This window comes from Dipodomys spectabilis, unplaced genomic scaffold, assembly GCF_019054845.1.
Source record: "Dipodomys spectabilis isolate Male_0828 unplaced genomic scaffold, ASM1905484v1 ptg000312l, whole genome shotgun sequence".
In the NCBI taxonomy this organism is placed as follows: domain Eukaryota; kingdom Metazoa; phylum Chordata; class Mammalia; order Rodentia; family Heteromyidae; genus Dipodomys; species Dipodomys spectabilis.
In genome coordinates, this window is record NW_024870989.1 from 3,301,605 (window position 1) to 3,312,500 (window position 10,896).

The window sequence follows — 10,896 nt, forward strand, 5'->3', positions numbered from 1 at the left end:
AAAGGTTTATTGGTGGGGAAAGAGTGCCTGCAAGACTCCTTCTCCCAAGGGAGGAATGAGAAGAAGCACCGGTTATTTTTTGGGGTGACCTATATAACCTAGGAGGTGTAGGAGGTGCTAGAAGGTGCTAGGAGGTGGAGACCCTGGTGTCCACATGTGGGCCAGGGACTTCATCATGTCAGACTAGGATTTATGCCTCCTATCCACCTAGTAGATAAGGGTCCTGCAACTGCCCAAACCTGAAGTTCACCCTAAGGGTTCTTGTTGCCTTATATGGTGGTATCGGTCCCAGAGAAGTGCCATCCCAAGGTAAAGGGGGTTGGAAGTTGATTATGTACTGCCTTTACTATGTGGGCCTAGCGTTGCTTAGGAAGGGAGCATGTTAAGCTGTGGAGAAAGGAGGGAATGGACTAAAGCTATGGGAAGGGACTCATTTTGCTAACAGGACCTTAGTTAGATTCTCTACTGATGAGCTATACCTCCACCTTAAAAACAATTATAATTGTAGACATCCCATACTTCAAGGTCAACCTAAAGCATGAGTGGCAAAGCCAAACACAAGCATGTCAATTAAATAAAAACAGATTTTGGTTTGCTTTGTCATAACTCATGAACTACTAAGTATTGTATCACTATATTTAGAAATTCTTTACTATCTTATTGGCACTTGAAATTTATCTAAGTAGTCATTGATTTTGAAAATCACAGCATGCTTAGTAGGGGTCAATTAATGGTCCTGTTGAGGAGGTCATGTTGAGGAAAGATCCACAGCCTTTTCAGTGTGCTCTTGCAGCTGGTCCTTGAGAGGGAGAAAAGGACTGTAGCTAGAGCCAGGAGAAGGCATGTAAGGCCCTTTCACAGTGAAAAGGAATGAGACAAAAGCAAGGTGGGATTCAGATTTCTCTACCTGTCTGTCTTCTTGTGACCTGATGTCAGAGTCTGCACTAGCATGGATCCTCTGGCCTGTGTTTTATTGCAAAGGCAATGAGTGAAGAAAAGTCATGTGATTTGAAGTTAAGAGGGATTTTGGGTCAGCCTTACTCAGACTTATGTACTATTGTTGATCAGGTGTGATGTAATGGCGGGCTGACTTTTTCTCTTTTTTGGGGGGGGGGGCCGGTTGTGGGGCCTGAACTCTGGGCCTGGGCGCTGTCCCTCAGCTCTTCAGCTCAAGGCTAGCGCTCTAACACTTTAGCCACAGCGCCACTTCCGTCTTTTTTCATTTTGCTTATGTGGTGCTGAGGAATGGAACCCAGGGCCTCAGGCATGCAAGGCAAGCGCTCTACCACTGAGCCATCTTCCCAGCCCTTATTTGTTCTATTTATTTCTCTCCTTCCTCATCAATCCCCAAACCATGTCTGTGGCAGTATTTGTTGTATATATTTTGATATCCTATTATTAGGTGTATACAGTTTGTGTATACAAACTGTATGTGTAACATTTCATTAGTATGTCTTTATCTCAAACCTAGGCATCATGCATGCATTACTAATGCTGTGCATTCAATGATGCCATATCTTCAACTTATAGTGTAATTCTTTCTCTGTTGGAAATGTACTGTATTTTCTAGTAATTCCTTTCCAGAACATGTTAAATGTTTATGCCAGAAGCGATAAGGTTAGAGAGATTTTCCTTATCCTTACCTTTTCTCTCCATCGGTATTCTCAAGAGATAAAATTTCACGAAATCATATGACAATAAATTAATTTGAAATCATATGTCACCACTATGTGAAGATCATTGCTATTATTTAGGCATATGAAATGTCAGTTTTTAGGTAACTGAAGTGGCTTTTCATACCTCAATCTATAACCCATATTGCCCCCTCTTTCCCTTTATTTCCTCCATTTCTTATTCTCTGTGAAGTGTGAGGGGAGGTTGGCTAAGGGGGAGAGGGAACTGCTTATTTTCTGGCTCTGCTACCTAGCTTGGTACCAATACCACTGCTTTGAATAATCTGTGGAGAGTGTCAGGCAGCCCAGAAGACAAATCAAATCTTGGACTGAGTTCTGTGGTTGCACCTCTGTGGAACTCTGTTGCATTCCTACAGTGCCCTGCCTTTTACCCCACCTTTGGACCCACAAGAATTCTCTGGCTTATTTCCTGTCAGACAACTGGAATTCCTAACCTGGGTAGTTGCAGAAAATGGACAGTAGGTGGTGAGTGCTCACCATAACATTGCCTAGAGAGGGAGAAGAACGTTGGTGATGGCTGGACTCTGGCACCATACCTTGGTTGCACCGTGTTCTGCCTGACTGAAGCACACAGGACAGTACTGATATCTGCCAGTTTTCACTCTTGCATAATATAATACTAATTCACCCTGAGGAAATCTGTAGTAGAGCTGCGACCTCAATCATTTAGATACTGTAGCTTCTCAGTTCCAAATGTACATTTTGCTGTAAACATAATTAGTCTCTGAGCTGGGTGCTTATGGCTTAAGCCTATAATCCTAGGTACTGAGATGGCTGAGAGACATCGGAGGATCATGATTCAAAGCCACCATTGGCGGGAGACACCCATAATTGGTGCTGTGGCTCAAAACTGGTAGAAAACTAGTCGTATATAAATAAAACGTTCTGTGATAGTGCCCCAGACGCTTAGGTGTAGCCACACAGTAAAGAAAGAGATAAAGACAGATTGTCCCTTGGAGGAATTAACAATGTGTCCTTTATGAGGGTTAGCATCTGTTTGTAATTTTTACAGAAGCATAAGTTAAAAGATTTACAAGCCGGGCGCTGCTGGCTCAGGCCTGTAATCCTAGATACTCAGGATGCTGAGATCTGAGGATCACAGTTCAAAGCCAGCCCGGGCAGGAGAGACCTTGAGACGCCTATCTCCAATAAACCACCAGAAAACCGGAAGTGGCGCTGTAGCTCAAGTGGTAGAGCGCTCGCCTTGAGCTGAAGAGCTGAGGGACAGCTCCCAGGCCCAGAGTTCAAGTCCCACGACCGACACAAAAAAAAAGATTTACAATACAATAGTTTAGCTGGAGTTAAAATGGAGTATTGGCCTTCACCATTCAAAATAGAATTAACCAATCACATTCAAAACTCAAACCAATATTTTCTCATTTTCTCTCCTGTTTAGTCACAGATTGCATTTTCTTTTCTATTTCTAATTCCTTGAGCCAAAACTCTTGTCTTTCTCATACAATACCTTAGAATCTTATAATTCAAACTTTGGTCTCATGGTGCCTGCAATGATTATTTTTAATCTCAATTCCTACAGTGCCCCACCCCCACCCTTCCTTGATTCATTCATTTCATGAGAGGAAACTGGAATTCACAACCATGGTATTTTCAGAAAGTGGACACTAGATGGAGTTTGCTCACTGTCGTTCTATTGTTCTGAGCGAGGGCAGGGAAAGGAAGGAATACCCATCACACTTGGCGGGTAGTGAGAGCTTCTTGATTTTACTGGCACCATAAAGTGCCGCCTCATGTGATTCTGCCCGCCTTGTGGTCCTGCATTACACAGTACTAATCAGCCCTGAGGAAACCTTCAACAGACCTGAAACTACAGTTGTTATAGATACATAGCACAGCTTTCCAGTTCCAAATCAAAGACAATTTCCCCTGTACAAAATGAGCCCCATTAGCCTTATGCTGCTGGCTCATCTCTGTAACCCACAGCTACTTAGAAGGCTGAGAGAAATCTAAGCTAATCTAAATCTAAGCTAAGCTAAGCTAAATCTAAATCCAAGCTGGCCTAACAGGGTAGTCTTTTAGTCTACTGTGAGATTAAGGATTCCCCAGGAAACCACATGTGGAGCTGTTGCCCAAAAATGTATACTAGTAGCTGCCTTGGGGAAAAAATAAAATAGTGAAAATGTAAATATCAACACCCAGGCACTGAGCTTAATCCTCACATCCAAAAAAAAAAAAAAGGTAAGGAAGAAAAGAAGAAATAAAGAATTCATTTCAATTTTTTGTTTTGTATGAATCATTTCCATGTGATATTTCTTGTATTTTTCAAGTCTATTAATATATTCTGTATAGAACACTACCTTAAGATTGCTTTCTTGCAGTGTTCTTATCTTACACACTCATTAACTTAGGCCTTGGCCTTTGCAAAAGGTAGTTCTCTGAGAGGCTTCCTGCCTAGATTTCCTGATAACAGTCCTTCTCTTCTTGGAATTCCAGTTTCTTCTAAAAGGTCCTAAGCAACACTGCAACTAAGTCGTTGCCATGACTACATTTACAAAACAAAAGTTATCTCAGTTACCTGTGGAACTCTGCCTCCCTACTAGGCCAACACCCACCCTCTATCTTCCCTTCTGGGTGTGGGTGGGGCAAACTGACTAAATGGCTCCTGTATTTCCTGGGAGGCTATTTTTTTTGTGGGGGGGAGGTTCCGGTCATGGGACCTGAACTCTGGGCCTGGATGCTGTCCCTCAGCTCTTCAACTCAAGGCTAGCACTGTACCACTTGAGCCACAGCGCCACTCCAAGCTTTTTTCTTTTTGCTTATGTGGTGCTGAGGAATCTAACCCAGGGCCTCAGGCATGCAAGGCAAGAGCTCTACCAATGAGCCGCCTTCCCAGCCCATGGAAGGCTATTTTTTTAATGTGGCTCCCCAGTTATCTGTTATTATGGCATTGAGAAGCTGGGTTGTGAAAAGACGTGCAAGACTACAATTAGTACGGAAAGTCTAGCGCCAGTGGAAGCTTACATGTATGCTTTCTAGAGTGGCTGGAGCACCAGTACTGAAAAGAAGATTACAACCTGTCTGGAGAACTAGGACAATGATTACATGATTGGTGAGTAAACTTGCTTCCCATTCCATTTTCACCACGGTTTTTCACTCTAATAATCCAATCTGTGGCCTTCTTATTCCCTTATTTTCTCCACCCCACCCCACACCCAACAGCAAGGGACAATCCCCCTCTATTCTCTTTTCTCTGTCTTCTCTAGAATCACTTGCAATATAAACAAATGTCCTTACCTACTCAGGTAAACTTTTTATATAGGTATCAGAATAAAATTTCTTGAACTATATAGACTTTTATTCACTTGATTTCCCTTAAGTAAATTAAAATAACTGGCTGTTGACAGGGCACATCTGGATATTTCTATCGGTCCCATAGAGATAATCTGTTACATTTTAGACATGGTAGATTATATTTGCTATTTCCCCAAATGGACTTTACAAAAGCCATCTGTGGCCCCAAAGATGTTTCTGGACCTCTCATCATGTGTGACTAATTAGGCCTCAGTGAATTAAGCTGAGAAAGCTGCAAAACAAAGCAGATCACTTCAGTTATGGAATATTAAGAGAATAAAAGTAGCTTTATGCCACTGGATCTTTAGTGAGAAGATAGAATAAAAAGAAGAAAAAAATATTGGAGGATGCAATATAAACCAATTGAAACGTATCCAACCGATGATCTGGCTTTGAAGTGGCTATTTACTAGTGTGGTCATAGACCATCGTGTCCAGAAGGATAAATCAATGTGTTTTGAAAGATCCTAAACCAAATATACTTGTAATAATGACCAAAAGCGTTAGGACAGGTACGTTTCTGTCCTCCTAATTCCAACTTTAATCCTAACATGTCCAGTTGTTATAATACCTTCACAGTCATGCCACTTATGGATATTACATCTTATGTCTTCTCTGCAATATCTTAAATGCTCAGAGAAGTTACACCTTCTGACAAAAGGACAGTATGTGTGTCACACACATGGGGGCACACACACTCTGTTTGCCCGGAGTGCTGTGTAGCTTACCATGTCCAGTTATAGTTTAGGTCTAGCATCCACATAGGAGGGAAAACACGTGCCGTGCCGTTGGTCGGTCGGTCGGTCGGTCGGTCGGTCTGTCTTTCCACCGGTCTGTCTTCCCCTGGCATCACCTGTTCTAGGTCCTTCTCCGCCGCCGGCAGCCCCCCCCCACCCCCCGCGCGCTCCTAGTCCATCGATCTACTTCCCTGTAACTGACATAATCTTATTCTTATTCTTTGGGGAACAGATGAATAAACTTTTACCTTGTGGATATTGTACACACACCGTAACGTGTGTGTGTGTGTGTGTGTGTGTGTGTGTGTGTGTGTGTGTGTGTGTGTTGACGGAATAGAGTGTTTGCCATGCCTGACTCCCTGGCTCTGCCTCTCTACCCGTCTGTGATGCGATGTGTGTGCTGGGGCACTTGTGCCTGCGTATGTTCCCAGTGCGAACTCCAAAGAGAAGTACGCCCGCCGGGCCTGTGGGTTCTAACCGTGCTTCGCCCCCGGGAGATAGGATCGCCCCTCTGATGCCTCCACTCTGTTTGGGCCGGGGCCCCTCGTCTCTCCCTGTCTTTCCTCCTAGGGTTCCCTACCTGCCCTCCCCCCAGCCCCGCACACACACACTGTGCACCGCCATGCTCAGGTCCAGGTCCTCCACCACAGGCATGTGAGTGATGATGCCTCTACCCTCCAACGCCTGTGGGTAGGGTTTAGATTCATCGCCTCATGCCCCGAATCCTGCTTCAGAGAGAGTGGCAGAGCCTATTAGAAAAGGCTAGCTGTCTGGACAGGCTAGAGTACGAACCGGTGAGAAGGTCGTTCCGTCCGGTGTGGTGCCCGGGGATAAGCGACACACGGGTGCCACCTCCCCTTCCTTCCCCAACCAGCCAGCGGCTCTCGTTTGGCTTTCCTGTCATTCAGTGATGGATGAGTGGACTCACGCTTCCCATTGCACTGTCACCGTGGTTTTCCAGACCTGTGTGCGTGACGTACCTACTCTCTGTGTGTTAGAAGAAACCTCTCTCTGGTCTTCCCCCTGCCCTTTCCCTGCCTGTGAAGGGTGGCGGGTGGGGGCGGGGGGAGGGAGTGTTTTGTGGGGAGGGCGAGTGGCGGACTTTCACAAGTGAGCGGGGTGCCTCCCGAGGGCTCCTCTCTTGCTGGAGCCGACCCATCTTTGGGAGTTTTTTTTTTTTTCCTTTCTGGTTTCCACCTGGGGGAAAAAGAAAACAAAACGTACAAACAACCCCCCCCCCAAAAAAAAAGACGGGCAGGCAGATGGTGGGACCGGGGCGGCTGTTCTGTCGGACTTTGCGCCCGCAGGCGAGCGCAGGGTAGGGCCATGCGTTGCCGCTCTCTCTTCCGTGTCCGGTCTGTGCGGAGGTGGCAGCTTTGTCGGGTCTACCAGTAGTTTTGTCTGGGCCCTAGGCCTTGTCCTCCTCCCCTCCCTGGACTCTGGTCTTTGAGGGCGAAAAAAGGAGAGTATGAGGGAGGTCTCGGGAGTCGGGGGAGAGGGTCCCTGGGTGAGCGGATAGGTGGTGGGGCCGGTCCCGGCCCGGACTCTGACCCCCCCCTCCCCGGAGTCACCTCCGAGTGAGCATTTGGCGCATGCCGGGTGCGAGGGCCTGGGTCGCCGGCCCTGTGTGGCCTCCCTCCACGGCCCCGGCGGCCGGAGGACAGACCTCTCCGGTGGGAGGAGCCGTGGGCACGGCCGAGGCGAGCCTCGGGGCCGGGACCTACCTACCATCTGCAGGGACTTGCCCGGTGGGCCCTGCGTAGGGGAAAACTCGAGGCGGAGGGAGCACCTCGGGAGTCGGGGACCCGAGCCCGGGAGTCCCGGGTGTGTGCGTGCTGGCTCTGTTGGGGACGTGTTGGGGACCTGGAGACATGAGGATTTTGTACCTGCAGGAGGGTGCTGGTATGCTGTGTCCCGGTGGCTGTCAGCAGGTCTTTGGGGGCTCTCTCGGATGCTGTGTGCCGGGCCTTTCCCGTCTCTTCCCGGTCCGGGTTCCCCTGTCCTTCCCCCTGCACCCTGGGCTCCCGCTGCCCTGAGCAGGCCCTGTGCCCCTGTGGTGGCTTGTGGGTGTGGTGGTGGTTGGTTGGTGGTTGGCAGCTGAGTGAGTCCCGTCATCCTTGATCTCTCCCCCGCTCCCGGTGCCGGATTCTGGCCCTTGCCTCGGCATGCCGAGGAGGAGAGTGGTTGGTTGCCTGGGGTGCGTAGGTAGGCCCGCGCGGTGTGCTTCCCTCGCCGTGGCTGGCTTGAGGAAGAAAAGGGGGGGGGGAGTCCTGCCTTGCCTGGGCATGTGCGGCATCCCCGTTCTGCCGTTGGGCACGCCCGACCTCCGTGGCTCCTTTTCTTTTTTCTTTCTCCTATTGCCCCTAGCTCTCCAACTCCCCCGACCTGCCGCTTCCCAATGGCAGGCCTGGTCGGCCGCTGAGCTGCGCTACTCCCAAGCGCTGTCCGTGGCTTTTTTTTTCTTTTTTTTCTTTTTTTTCTTTTCTCCCTTTCTAGCTTCTTCGGTCCTGTGCCCAGCAGAGGTGTCCTGGTTATCCCGAGTGCCAGGGACGTTTAAGCCCGTGGTATTTTTTCATTTCTTTTTTTCGTTTTTTTTTCTTTTTTCTTTTTACCTCGCTCGTTACTCACGAAAGGGTGTCTGTCCTGCTACGCTTTTATCCCAGGCTGTTGGCCCCTCTCAGGAGCCAAGCTTCCTGGGCCACCGCCTCCAGCGTGCCGTGTGGCTGTCTTCTCCACCCCCTTGGTGTGATTGATGTGGTGATGTTGCGATCTCCTTCGGGCCCGGGCCTAAGCTGCGCCAGGCAAGGGACGGACATTCATGGTGAATGGGAACGCTCTTCTCGTTCTGCCCGTGGGCCCCTGCCCTCACTGTCCCACCGTGCAGGCGCCGGTGGTATGCGGGGAGGCAGGGGTGCGGCAACTGGGTCCGGCTGTGCTCTCCCTGCCCTCGCCGTGAGGTCGGGGACTTGTACACGCTGGAGGAGGGGGTCGCCCTGATCTTGCTCCTCTCTTCCCGTGACTCGTTATCGGCACGGGGGTCGGCTCTCTCCGCAGAGAGGGAGGGTCGTTGCTCCGTGCTTGCCCATGCTGTGTGGTGTGAAAAGCCGCGCCTCGCGCTCTGCCCTCTTGCGGTGCTCCCGGAACGCTCCCGGTTGGTTCTCTCAGGTGCCTGAGGCTGAGTGGCTGTGTCGTTCCCGATCCTGGCATTGTCCGCTGCCTTGTGCCAGCCTGCTGCCCGTGGTGTGTTCCGGCCGTCCTTGGGTTCGTGGGGCTTGTGTGAGTGAGAAGTTACCATTGAGGTTGACATCTCTGCTGGGGGGGTCGAGGCGGTTCCCCAGAGGAGCGCTCTTCCCTTTTTGCGCTGGGTGGTGGCTTCCCAGCATGAGCTGCCGCCCTGGTCCTGGCTTGTCTTCCCTGCTGTGTCACCTGGCTTTTATTGCACCGGGGGACCTTAGATGTTGCAGTGGGAGGCGAGCCGGGCCTGTGTGGGCTTTCCACCCGTGTGCACGACTTTGCTCTGGCCCCGCACGGCAAGGCCGACTGACCAGGGTTGGTGTTGCTGCTGCCGCAGAACCCCCCTGCCCCACCCTTCCCTGCCCCCGTGGTGGGAAGGATGGACGCCTCTGATGTGTGCTGGTCCCGGCGGGGTTCCCGTCGGGGTTGGGTGCGGGCCACCCTCAGAGTGAGGAGAGGTTCTCTAGCGATCCTCGTTCGGGAAGCGGCGTGCGCTGCTGGGTTGGTGGGGGCCCGCACCCGATGGGCTCCCGCGGCCCTGCTGCTCCCTGTCCCGCTTTTGAGCGTTAGTGGGTGCCCACGTCAGTAACTGCGTGGCTGCGCCTCCCCCCTCCGAGCTGGGGGAGGGTCCCGCGGGGCCTCTCCCTGGCCGTCGTCTGGTGTGGTGAGTGGAGGATATTCCCGATCCGTCCCTGCCCCTGCCTCGCGTGCGGTGTGTCGAATGGCGGAGCCTGGAGCCCATGCCGGGTCACGATGCGAGGGCGTGTGGTGTGTGGCTTCCCGGCCTCGTGCTTGGGGTGCCGTGGGGTTTTTGGGGGTCTCGTCCCCCTCCCCTTCCGGCCCCTGGCAACGCTGTTCCCGAGCGTCTGTGTGGGCCGCCGCCCGTTGGTGATGATGGTGCTGTGCGGACGCTGGGCCCCGCGGTGTTCCGGGGCCGCTGTGCCCGTGGTGGTGTGCCGCTCAGGGGGGTTCTGGCCCTCCGGAGCCGAGGATCCCGGTGTGTATGGGCCCTTGCTCACGCGGCCGAAAAAGAGGCAGTCGATGATGGGTGCTGTGCCTGGCAGTGTGGATGGATGCGGTGGGGCCCTGCTGGCACAGGCAGCTACGCGGGCGTTCACGGGGTCTTTGAGGTGTGTGCGAGCTGCCTGTTCCCTCTCAGGCCTCTTTTGGGGGGGCCCACCGCTGCCACGGTGGGGGTTTCCGGTCCACTGGTGGGCCGGCTCGGTGTCCTAGGCATTGCGCGGGACCGCCCCGGAGTTGGGGATGGTGAGATCCCGCGTTCGTTTACCTGGCGTGTTGGCTGTGCCCGGAAAGGTCTCACCTCCCCGTTGGTCTGCGGCTGCGCCACTCGCCCGTGTGAGGGGGTGGCCGCTTGCTCATTCGCCTCTCACCCCGGTGACCCAACCCGGTGACCCTCCCACTCCTCTTCTAGTTGTGCTTCCGGCATGCCCTCCTCACCCGCATCAGCCTTCCGCTATCCTCACAGGTTTGGCCTGGTGGCCGGCCACCGGCAGACGGTCAAGTTGGGCATTGTGTGGTGTTCTCTTGGGGGGGAGACGGCGCTCAGCTCGTGAGGCTGCTCTCCCGGTGTGGGGGAGGCACGTCGTCGCGGCGGCGGTGGCTTTTGAAGGGTCTTCCCGGATTGGTTTTGCTCATGACGTGAGGGCTCCTGCCAGCGGGACTATCAGTACGCCACGGGGGCGATGGTGGTGAGATTCCCACGTGCGTCCCTCGCTCGGGAGTTGGCCGTCCGAGGGCCTGAAGCCGGCGTCACGTGCCTCCTCCCGCTGGGCACCGCCTCGCGTGCCTGCACGGTTGTCCCGGGTTCCCGCGCCTCCCTCCTGCTTCGCCCTGCGTAGGCTTGCCCTCATCGTTTCTTCCGTCTCGAGCCATGTGGTTTCATCCCCGCCCCTGTCCCAGATC